Source organism: Petaurus breviceps, unplaced genomic scaffold (assembly GCF_028583685.1).
Source record: "Petaurus breviceps papuanus isolate PSGF00001 unplaced genomic scaffold, PetGlider_PUasm1.0 187, whole genome shotgun sequence".
Classification (NCBI taxonomy): domain Eukaryota; kingdom Metazoa; phylum Chordata; class Mammalia; order Diprotodontia; family Petauridae; genus Petaurus; species Petaurus breviceps.
Genome location: NW_027185799.1, coordinates 1,871,965 through 1,884,415, shown reverse-complemented (window position 1 = coordinate 1,884,415; position 12,451 = coordinate 1,871,965).

Here is a 12,451-nt window from a genome sequence, read left to right as displayed (position 1 = left end):
AATTATGATTTCTCACTCATGTTTAGCTTTTTATGCTTCTCTTGAGTCTTGAGCTTGAATGTTAAATTTTCTGTTCAGCTCTGGTCTTTTTACTGGAAATACTTAAAGATCCTTTATTTCATTAAATATCCACTTTTTTCCTCCTGTAGGATTATGCTCAGTTTTACTGGGTAGATTATTCTTGGTCATAATCCTAGCTCTTTTGCCTTCTGGAATATGATATTTCAAGCCTTCCATTCTTTTGTAGTGGTAGCTGCTGTAATGATCCTGATTGTACCTCCATAGTATTTTAATTATTTCTGTCTTCTCTGACTGGTGCAGTATTTTCTCCTTGAACTGGGATCTTTAGAATTTGGCTCTAATATTCCTGGTAGTTTTTATTTTGGAATTTCTTTTGGGAAGTGATCAGTAGCATTTTTTTAAATAATATTTTATTTTCCCCCAATTATATGTTAAAACAATTTTTCAACATTTTTTTAAAGTTTTGAATTCCGAAATCTGTCCCTCCTTCCCTCCTCTCCTCTACCCTCCCTGAGATGTTAAACAATCAGATATAGGTTATACATGTGCAAATGTAAAACATTTCCATATTAGAATTGAAGGAAGAAAGGAAGGAAGGAAGGGAGAAAGAGAGAAAAGAAAGTGAAAAGCATCATGCTTCAGTCTGTATTCAGACAGTGTAAGTTTTTCTCTAAAGGGAGATAGAATGCTTTATCATGAGTCCTTTGGGATTGTCTTGGATCATTGTATTGCTGGGAATAGCTAAGTCATTCACAGTTCTTCATCATATAACAGTATTACTGTTACTGTGTACAATGTTCCCCTGGTTATGCTTACTTTACTTTGCATCAGTTCATGCAAGTCTTTCCAGGTTTTTCTGAAATCATCCCACTTGTCATTTCTTATAGCACAAAAATATTCAATCACAATCATATACCACAGATTGTTCCCAATTGGTGGGCATCCCTTAGATTTCTAGTTCTTTGCCACCACAAAAAGAGCTGCTAGAAATACTTTTGTACAAATAGGTCCTTCCCCCATCTCTATTCCCTTTTTTTGATGAAGTGATCAGTAGTGTTGCCCTGAAACCAATTTAACCTTTCTTCTTGAGTTATTATATTTTATGGACCTGGACTCTCAGAGAGTCTTTCAGAGTTGAATCAGTTACAACATAAATGCCAGTTAAGTCTGCATCAAGCTGATTATCTGTATGTGCATCGGGGACCCTTTCAGATAAGCAGAATATTCTCCTTTGATGATACAACATTTCCAAGCCCTCCTGCTCCCTCTCTTTTTCCTATGGCTCCCTTTCTCCTCCCCTGCTGCTCCCATTTGGGAAGGGATTGCCCTCCATTCCTCCCATGAAACTTCCCTCCCCCCCCCTTTAAAACTCATAAATATTCAAGCTTCTGCCCGGATTGTGAACTCCTTCACACTTGGTATAGGAGTTTCACATGAATGTTCATTTCTCTTGTAATAAAACCATATTCAGTGCATGTTTCATGAACTTGTGATTTTCTGGTTAACAGTCAATTCTTTCCATTTCTATGTTGGCCTCTTCTTTAAAGATACCTGGGCAATTTTCCTTTATAATTTCTTGAAATATGGTATCTGGACTCTTTTTTGGATCATGGCTTTCAGGTAGTTCAATAATTCTTAAATAATCTCTCCTTGATCTATTTTCCAGGTCTGTTGTTTTTCCTATTTCACTTTTTTTCCCCAATTTTTTCAGTATTTTGACTTTATTTTTCTTGATGTTTCATTGAGTTCAACTTCTATTTAACCAATTATACTTTTTAAAAAGTTCTTTTCTTCAGTGAAGTTTTGAACCGCTTTTACCATGTGACCATATCTCATTTTTATGGAATTATTTTCTCTGATATTTTTGGCGCCTCTTTTACCAAGCTGTTAACTGTCTTTTCATAATTTTGCTCTTGATTCTTTTTCCAATTTTACTTCTTTGCTCTTACTTAATGTTTAAAATAATATTTTATTTTTCTCCCCAATTATATATAAAAATCAATTTTTAACTTTTTTTTTAAGTTTTGAGTTCCAAATTCTCTTTCTCCCTCCCTTCCCTTCCCACTTTCTTTGATGGAAAGCAATCTGATATAGGTAAAACCTTTCCATAGTAGTCATTTTGTACAAGAAGACAGAGAAAAAGGAAAGGAAGGAAGAAAAGAAAGAAAAAAATAGTATACTCAGTCTATATTCAGATAACATCAGCTCTTTCTCTGAAAGCAAATAACGTTTTTCATCACAAGTCCTTTAGGATTGTCTTGGATCATTGTATTGCTAAGAAAAGCTGTCATTCACTGTTCTTACTTGATTTTTCAATTTTTTTTTCTCTTTAGTTTTCCCAAGAATTCTTCCAATTTGCACTTTTTCTTCGATGCTTTACTTGCAGATGTTTTCAAGTCATATTTTCTTTTGAGTTTGTGTCTTGAGCACCCCTGTCACCACCGTAACTTTTTATGGTCAGGTTCTTGTTTGCTCATTTTTACAACCTGATCCTTGACTTTAGACTTTGAACTCTGCTCACTTCTGGTGGTAGAAGGATGTATGACTTGAGTTTCCGTCTTTTATGAGATTCTGCTGCTTTTGAAGCTCAGTATAAGTTTATATATATATAAACACCTATAAGTTTTTAGTGCCTCCAAAGTGGTGTGGTCAGGGAGAGGTCTGTTCACTACCCTCTTGGTCTGTGTTCTGGTCCACATACAGGTAGGGTCTCAGTTTCCTTGTGATTATAGCTGCTCTTCTCCTCCTGGAATTGTGGCCTAGAACTGGATAATGGGCTATAAGAGCTGACAAATAGTACCCAATCTTGTGCTCAGTACTAGCACAAGGGTGCCTAGAATCTCTTTCTGATTGGGTGTTCCCTTTAACGTCCCTATGCACTAGGTGTTACTAGTGCCACTGTAACTGGTACTCCTGTCACTGCCTTCAAGACTTACAACCAGTGCTGCTTCGTCAAAGCAACCAGTCCCTTCCCCTCTCAATCTCCACCCACCCCACCTCCCACCTGCCCGGTGTCTACATACTACTCTTTCTATTTTCCTAATCTTCCCTGGACTGGGGAAAAAAAATGACTCACTGACTTTTTGTTGGTAATCCTGTTCAGAATTCCATTTGACTCATTTTTTAAAAGTTGTTTAGAGGGGATGTGTTGGGAAAATTTGGAAAAAATAAGTTCTCTTTCTCTCTCCCCTCCCTCCCCCCTTTTCTGGGTTTTAAGCCAAAGAAGGAATTCATATTCACCACTTAGGTAATCAAAGCCTCTCATGGACAAGGCTATATAACAGAACACGTGTGCTGAACCTGTAGTCACTTCTGCTCCCCAGATTCCTGCATACACTGGGGTATTTTGCAGCATAGCATCTGCTTTAGACAGGACCTAGAAGCCTTCCATTAAGTTGCAGAAGTCGCAGTTAGATAGCTGACCAACTTGGTATTGTCATTCTAGAGAGCAGTGCAGACCAGTTTGGAGTCTACTGCTTTGGGGAAATTTTCTTTTAACCTTGATTCAGATCTGAACTTGCTGGAATGGAGGCAGCTAGGCAGTACAGTGGGTAAAACATCGAATGTGAAGTCAGACTTGAGTTAAAATCTAGCCTCACGCACTAGCTATATTGTGACAGTCAGCTAGGTGGCACAGAAGACAGAATACTGAACTTAGGAAGACCTGAGTTCAAATCTGGACTCAGACACTCATTAGTTACAGAGTACTGGACTTGTATTCAGGAAGACCTGATTTCAAATTTTGATTCAGACACTTACTAGCTTTGTGACCCTGGGGGGTATATAGAGTGTTCAGGGAGACTAGCACCTTTGGTGTGAGGGCTTGTCAAGCCCTTTGTAGGGCTACTCATATACCTTTGATGTATACCTGTCACCTAATTCTCTCACCTGTGGCTTTAAGAGCCTGTAGCATCCTTGGTAAAACCATCTTGGCAGATTGGCTAAACCAGGTTGAAAGTAACCAAAAGGCCTCAAACCCATTAGAGTTAGGTGTCTACCAAAGCATATGAAGACATGCTTTAAAGACCTGCTTCATGAAGACATGCTCATTCCTGGTGGAATGAACAAATGAGAACAATTAATTTCAGTGGCCATGAAGGTGACTGAAGCAGGCTCTATAGAGTGCTGAGAACTTAGTCAGGCATCAAAGACATCAAGGTCATCTGCGGCAACCTGGGCCATTGTCAGTCATCCTGACTTTTGTCTTGCCACTGGATTTTGATGGCTCTGGAAAAGTGAGGCTGATGACTTTGTGCAAACTCTGCCTCACTCAAATCCAATTCACAGGTAAGTTAAGACATCATCCCATGACATCATTGGTCCTGTGAAAATGAAGGATAAATAACAAATGACACTGGGGAAGTCACCCAAGTTCTTGTAAAGCCACACACAAGCAGCTTTCCAGAAGAATGCTCCTGTGAATAGCTTTCAAGGTTCTGATTACATAGTATATCGAACTCTATTGATTCAATAACAGAGCAAAACTATTCACAGAAAACCAAGGTACAGCATTCACAATGTTACAACTTATCACAGAAAAACAAAATACAGCATTCACAATGACTTATCACTAAAATGGCCACATATTTTTCACCAAAGTAGTCACAACAATTTTCAACAAAGTACAATCATTTAGTAACTCAATCATTCAATCGTCCTTAAGGAGGTAAGGGACACAAAATACAAAAGTCAAAGTACTCCACCCCTGGAGTAGTCTCAATTGGAGATTAGTTTCCAATCATAAACAAAGCATATTCATTTAGTCAATAACAAAATCCTTAATTCAATCACAAAGTACAAAAGTCAAAGTTCTTCACCCGTAAGTCACAGTAAATCGTAATTTTTTCAGTCAGTACACAGTATCCGAGTAAAGTCTTCTTTCAACTTGATTCGAGGCTGGCTCTTAGCTTCCCTGGTTCCCTTCCATGGTCCCATCTCCTACCTGAATTCACCAAACTGTCACCTGGATTCAAAGGCAGACAGCTCCCATCTCCTTGTCCAGCTCTCCATGTAGTTCCTGTTCCACACTGAAGCTCACAGTGTCCAGTCCACCTTAAATCCTTCACAGCCTCTATTCCAGGGAAGTCAAGGCTTAACAAAGCCACAAATAAAGCAGCTCCCACTGGCCTTCAGAAGTCCTCAGCAGCTTGGCTGGCCCTCAGAAGAATCTCTACCACCACAAGTTCCCAGGAAATTCTGACTTTCCTAGCTGGGGTTTTTCCTTATATATGGTATTGCTCCTCCCTGTTCATCCCCTTCCTGTTACATCAGCAACAGGAGTTCATACCTTCTGTTTCTTTAACAGAGGCTTAATTTGAAACTAGGTGCTAAGTGCCTATCAACTTAGCAATACAAAGGGACCTTCAAATTTCATTACCATTCATTACAGTTCTCAGCCACAGTTTTCTAATGTGTAAAATGGGGATAATGCCACCTTACAGGGTTGTTGTGGGGACTGAATGAAATATGCATAAAGATTTTGAAGACTTTAAAGCATTGCTTAAATGCTAGCTATTATTCTTATCTCACCTTCAGCTGTAGGAGTAACTAAGATTAAAAAGGAAGAGTGTCATGCTAAAGAGAAAAAGAGGACCAAAACACCTTGTGAAATGCCTACCTAGAGAGATATGTAACAAGAATGAGAAGCAAAGGGAGGTGATGGAGAATTGAAGTGAGTCAAAACATCTGATCCAGGAATCAGGCTGGTCCTAGACAAGTTAGCTCTGGGCTTTCCAGAGGCCAGTCCTAAGTGTCCAGTCCTGGTTTTCCTGTTGAAACAGCTGTAAATTAGAGCCTGCCTGATATCCTGAGATCCAGGGCTGTGCCCTGTTCTGGGATTCTAGCCAGAAGGTGTTAGCTCTCCCATATATTTTTAGATGCTATTCTTTGGGTATTGGAATTCAAGGCCTAAATTGATATCACTTTTTGACATCTTGAAATTAAACAAAGCAGTATTAGAAAACTAAGTGACCTATAATTCCCCTGTTTGTTTCATTACTCTATAAAAACCTTGCTCATGGTATCAATAAATGGATTGCAATGATCAATCTCACCTGGCCTATGTCATTCAAGTCACTTTCTCGGTTGTGTTTGTCATACTACAGCTAGCACAAGAAACCACTTAGTGTTGACCCTACTGAGAATGACTTGGAATTTCAGAAACAAGAGTAAAATGTTTCAGAAGATGATGGCGTAGGAAGAGGCAGTTAATGGTGTCACTGGGATCTGTAGTGCCAATGCAATGTAGACAGCACCTATGATCACAATAAAGACCGTGATTATAAATATTGTATGATATTCAATTGCAAAATATACCAGATTCACCAGGTAGAGGACAGAACTGAAGCATCTATTTAGATACCAGAAAACTGAATCCCAAAACCAGTAAGCCAATTCCATCATAGCACCAAAGATATTCAGAAGCCATAATAATGCTGAGAGCCACAGCATCCTTCAGCCTTCCCACAAACCAAAACAAGATCAATATCTACTCATGAGCCTATCTGACTCCTTATCTGACCATCTCTCCCACCATCTCACTAGCTCTGACTACCAGCTCCCTGTGGTCTCTGCTTCCCTTCAGCAAACTCTTCCCACCACTGGCTCCATGTGACTACATTCAGCCTATTAGGGGGAAGAGTTTACTTTCAAAGCAGGCAAGGTCTTCAAACTCCCCCTCTAGGTCTGTTAAGGGGCAGGGAAGATCTTCAAATTCCCACTCCCATTATAGGATCTTATAGAGGAACTGTAGAATGATAGAAGCCAACCTTATCAGAAGGTAAAGGTAGAAGAAATACAATATACAGTACTAGTGAAACGTTAAAGAGGAAAAGGGAGAGGAGGAAAGAAGGGTCAGACCTGGACAACTGAAGCCCAGAAAAATAGGAAACCTAGGTAAATACATTGGTGTCAAAAGACTGAAGGTCACTCTAAGAGCAAAGATTAGCAAAGATCTATTGATCAGAAAAATGGGAACAGTAGGTAGAAGGTTGCAGTTGTTGACAGGAATTTTAAAGTTCCAGAACTAACCCTAATTCCAGCACTAACCCTAGTTATTAATATAATAATATAATATTAATTTCTTTCAAAGTTAATATATCTTCTGTTCACATTGTTACAATGACAAATGTAAAGGCAGAGGGAACTTGCATCTACTTTTATAAGTACTCTATCCTTAACAAATCTCCTTTTTATTAAGAAAACTTATTTTTATTAAGTGAGTGTGATGAGGCTGACTTCTGCCCAGCAACAATGAGAGCTTGCCTCAATCAAAATCTGCCCAGGAACAGGACTTCTACTTGATAACTTATTTTAGCCAACACTCTGCGTATAGGACTAACCCCTGTGGTTTGTAATCTTATCCTTGAATGTTGCAAGCTAAGTTCCCTGTTTTGTGATCACAGCCTTGAACTGTTTGGAAATGTACCAACACACATGCTCCCCTTTCCTGCCTCCCCTTCCCTGTGGGGTAGGAGCATACCTCCACTCCTGGCTGAGTGCTCAAGATTTGTGTATAAAAGCAAGTCCCTGTCCTTTCCCAAACTGCTAGTATCCCTCAGGACAAGCCCACCACTTTTGCCTCAATAAAACCCTCTTGACTAGGAGAACATCTGCCTCCTGAATTCTTCCTGGACAACTTGACTCCGAACCTCATCTACCTCATGAAATGACTACAAACGTTCTTCTCCACCCTGGAACTGTGACCATGGCTCCTGTTCCTCTGCTGCTGCAAGCTCTAGAACTCCTTTTCACCCTGGGACTTCAATCCAAAACTGCACGTGGGCAACACAATAGACTCCTGAACCTGGAATCAAAAAGTCCCCTGTAATGAGAGGATTCCCTTACCTTCTGTGGGCTGAGAGCTCCCAAAACTATTGCAGGCACCTCCAAGGCCTGCTCCTGGTGCCCATGGAGGGGGGGAGCCTGCATTGTACTCCAAGCCAACCAGCACCGGGTGAGACAGATCTTTCTAGCAGATCTCCACAACTGTCTTGGTCTGGAAATCAGTTTTTCCTGACCTCTTGTTGGTTCCACTGCTCCTAATTTGATTTGAGGTGCTATTTGAAAGTTGTTTGGAGGGGAATTGGGGAGAGTTCACGTGAGATCCTGATCCTATTACCTTAGTTGGCTCCTCTTCAACCAGCATTTCTTTTGAGATGGTTTCTGAGATCTTCCATCACAAACAAAGGAATACTCTTAGATCTTTCTCTGCATGGACTGGAATTGGTGAGCTGATGAAATGCAGCTTGAGGATGTTCCACATCCCACTCATGCAAATCCTCCCACTTATCAAGATATTAGGAGACGTGCTATTTTCCAGAGCTAAGGCCCAGCAAGCAAGCTGGGCTTGGCTTATCAACAGTCATTTGTGCTCACCTTCTGGAACTGATGGTCCCTGAGCTCAGGCAAACACCAACAGACCCAGACATGAAGCCCTGCTATAAACAGGCTTTTTGTCAGTAGACAACCTTGCCTCACTATTGCTACACTACACTGTTTTATTCTCTGTCTACCCACAATTAAATAAATCAAGGTTCAGCTCCACTGGCACAAGTTCTCCCTAACAAGGAGTGGGGCCCTGGCATATGTGTCTAATATGGCTCATTGTTTGCAAGCCATTTCCCTCACTTTGAAATTAAACTTCTGTTTGATTCCTGACTTTCCTGTCTCTGACCATCCACAGATTAAAGGCTGGTTCCATCTAGCTGATACACTCTTGTAGTATTAGGAAGCCCCCAAATTAAAAATACTTCAGGATTTGGCATAAAGGATGAACAGTTGGGATTCCTGTGATGTTTACTGGAATCTCTTGCTTCTATCTTTCCATAAACGTCTGTTGTGAAGGCAAATGGATGGTCAAAGTAGGAAGATATTGGGTCCTAGCTTATTGCTTTCAGTATCCTACTAGAATTTTGAAATGACTAGAATTAGTTACAGTTAGTACTGACACTCCAGTGAGTATTGAAGGGACCAGACAATGCAGACAAGAGTGTCCTCTTTTCTATTGACACTGTTGTACATGGCCTCATTCTAGCTCCCCTGATCCTTTCCCCCTCCCCTAACCAGCATCCTTTCTCTCCTTCATGTAAGTAAGCAAACTTCCAGGCTTAGCCCTGCCTAGGGAAACTCACTGGCAGCGAAAATCAAAGTGTGTACTGACCAATTGTTGATTTTGGCTTCTGTAAGTTCCTGCTTATGCAATCCCTGACCATTGAGTGCATGGCTTGCCTACATATGCTGATGCTTTTGCCCTTGCTGGCTGCTTTTTGATTTGGGGTCTGGCCCTGAGTAGTCACGTGGAGCCAATAAAGAGTCCACTTCTAAATTGGTTACTTAGGTCTTGTCTGTTTACGGTACAACAACACCAACAATTTTCATGGGTATTTTAAGCTCACCTGGATGTATCCTAGATATGAATAGTGTTTATCATGAAGTCACCAACTCAAGATGGAAGCAAGATGAAATTCAGTAGTGATAAATGTCAAGTCTTACACTCGGAGACAAAAAATATCACAAGTGTGACATGGAGGGTGGGTGAACTGCAAGCTCAATAAAGCTAATGTGATCATGGTTTGCATTAAAAGAAGCATAGGTTCTAGGAACAGAGGAGCAGTGTGTTCTAGGAACTTCATTTGGAGTATTGTGTTCAGTTCTCATTTAGAAAGGATATTGATAAGCTGGAGAATGTCTAGAGCAGGGTGGAGAACCTCGAGGCCACATGTGGCCTTCTAGGTCCTTGGGTACAGCCTTTTGACTGAGTCCAAGTTTGACAGAACAAATCTGTTTATGAAGGAGATTTGTTTTGTAAAGTTTGCATTCAGTCAAAGGGCCACACTTGAGGACCTAGAGGGCCACAATGTGACCTCAAAGCCAGATTCTCCACCCTTGGTCTAGAGGATGGCCATCAAGAGGGTGAAAGAACTTGAATATATAAGGTACACTGTCCCATTAAGACAAACGGAGCAGTTTGTTGTTAAAAGAGACAAAAGAATTATTTGTTCAAAAGAAAATATTTATATGAACTGTTAAGGTGTGTCTGTGTGAAGAAACATTGTGTTTAGATAGAATTTGAGCAGTTTGGGACAGAAAATGAATTGTGTTATAAATAGAAAGACTCAAATCACCTTGTGAACTAAGAACAATAATGCCTTACTTATGTGTGAATACTTTCATATTTTAAAGAGACCAAGAAATGTCTTTTATTTATTTTAAAAACTAGAGAATTATGATGGTAAAGAAACAGAACATCAAAAACACCAAAGGAATTGAAGCACTGTGTTGGTGACAATGCTGCAGAGCTTTCTGGTAGTTAAGTTCATTTGTGTTGTGACTAAAGAGGGGTAAAACTAAAAAAAAAAAGTAGGATTCCTATAAACATTTGAGGTCTGGTGTGTGATTTTTTTTTTGTTGCTTTTTTTGGAGAGGGGAAGGCAGGTCAATTGGGGTTAAGTGACTTGCCCAAGTTCACATGGCTAGTAAATGTTAAGTGTCTGAGGCTGGATTTGGTCCTCCTGACTCCAGGGCCAGTGCTGTATTCACTGCACCATCTAGCTGCCCCAGGTATGTGATTTTTAAAAGACTCAATTTGATAGAGGCAATTTGAGGAACAATGACTTTTCATGTGAAAAGTGAGTCATATTCTATGGAGGCTCCCATTTAAGCCATTGAAGTATATAGAAACCAGATATAGGTCCCCAATACAGCAGCTTGAGAGAACAACTTGATGTAGGAACTTGAGGAGAAGAACTGAAGACACGATTGGGAAATGAAAAGCTGTTGAACCTATCGAAATTAGAAGCAATCAGTTATGAGATAACTTCTTCTGAGTGATTCTTGACTTGTGGGAGAGAGAACTGACTCTACTGTCCATGAACTTGAGTGACAACTATTTCCTTTCAATGACACAGTTTTTACTCTTAGTTTCCACCTTTATCTTGAAGATAAAAAGCCAAAAGGGGTTTGGTAACTGATTTTGTATCCTGGTTAGGTTTGTTTGCTTATTTTAAAGAATCAAACTGAGACATATTGTTGGGAGCTCTGTTTTGAATGGTCAACACTAAACTTGGGTGAAGGAATAACTGGCAAGTCGAGTCTAAGTAGCCCAGAGATATAGACATTTTGAGGTGTTTTACAGTATTGTTAGAGACTAACTGTATAAATATCATCCAACGTGTTACCTCGTGAGTGGCTGGTTGTGTAGGTAAAAAACTGATTTATGGGATCTTCAGAGTTAGGAGAAGTGATTAGGGGAACTGTTCAACACTCAAGGGTTACTCCTAAGATTCTTAGAGAGTTTGAGGATAATGTAGTGGTAGTCCATCTCTGTAAATTTAGACCTACCATGGTGAGGGCAGGTTGTATTGAATGAAACGATCCAGAGATTGGATGGGTGTCAATATGCCCCATGCAAAGGGTAAAATATATATTCTTTTATTTTTTTTAAATTTAATTTAATTAATTTATTTTTTTAAGGAATCGGGGTTAAGTAACTTGCTCAAGGTTACACGGCCAGTTATTTCTGGGTGTGGTGCTAAGTATCTGAGCCCTGATTTGATCCCCAGGTCATCTCAACACTGGAGCCGGTGCTCTTACTCGCTGAGCCACCTGGCCACCCCTGAGCAATTGGGGTTAAGTAACTTGCTCAAGGTTACACGGCCAGGTGTTTCTTGGTGGGTGCTAAGTGTCTGAGCCCAGATTCGATCCTCAGGTCATCCTGACACTGGAGCTGGTGCTCTTACTCGCTGTGCTACTTGGCCGCCCCTTAAAATATATATTCTTACAAAATATAGATAGCTATTATATATATATATCACTTCACCCTGTACTGCCACCACACTTCCCATTACATTTTAAGTTCACTGTTGAGTGAAATGGGTGAAAGTATTCTCATAAAATGGGAGCAACAGTCACCAGAATTGAGCTATGTCCTAACCCCCTCTAGGCCTGAGTTTAGTTTTCCTGCAAATCACCTGATTTCAGGGAACAGATGGTGCCCCCCCCTTCTCCCTCCTAGATGCTCTTTTAACCACCTGCCTTTGATGAATAAGCAGAGTAGCTGAAATATGTGTTTGCTTTGGGTACTTAGAATATGAGGACATACATCCCACCAATGGCAATGGAGGTCCAGATGTTGGGGAGGGGTTTGTGGGTATTCATAGAATTATTTGAGGCTTTTCTTAGAATTGTTTGCATAGGGGCATATAACCATCTGCTTGATCTCTGTGCAGTGCCTCCCTATACCAGCTTACTCTGGGGTAGGTGATGCCCAACTCTCTCGAGACTTGACTAGGGAAATAAAGAGCTTCTGTTTTTGCCTTGAGAAATCTCTGGTTTTTTTTATTTGGCTAAGAGTCTTGTATCCCACACACTGTGGTGTGGCATATCTACACCTATTGATGATTCCATTGATTGTGTTATAAGTCTAAAACAT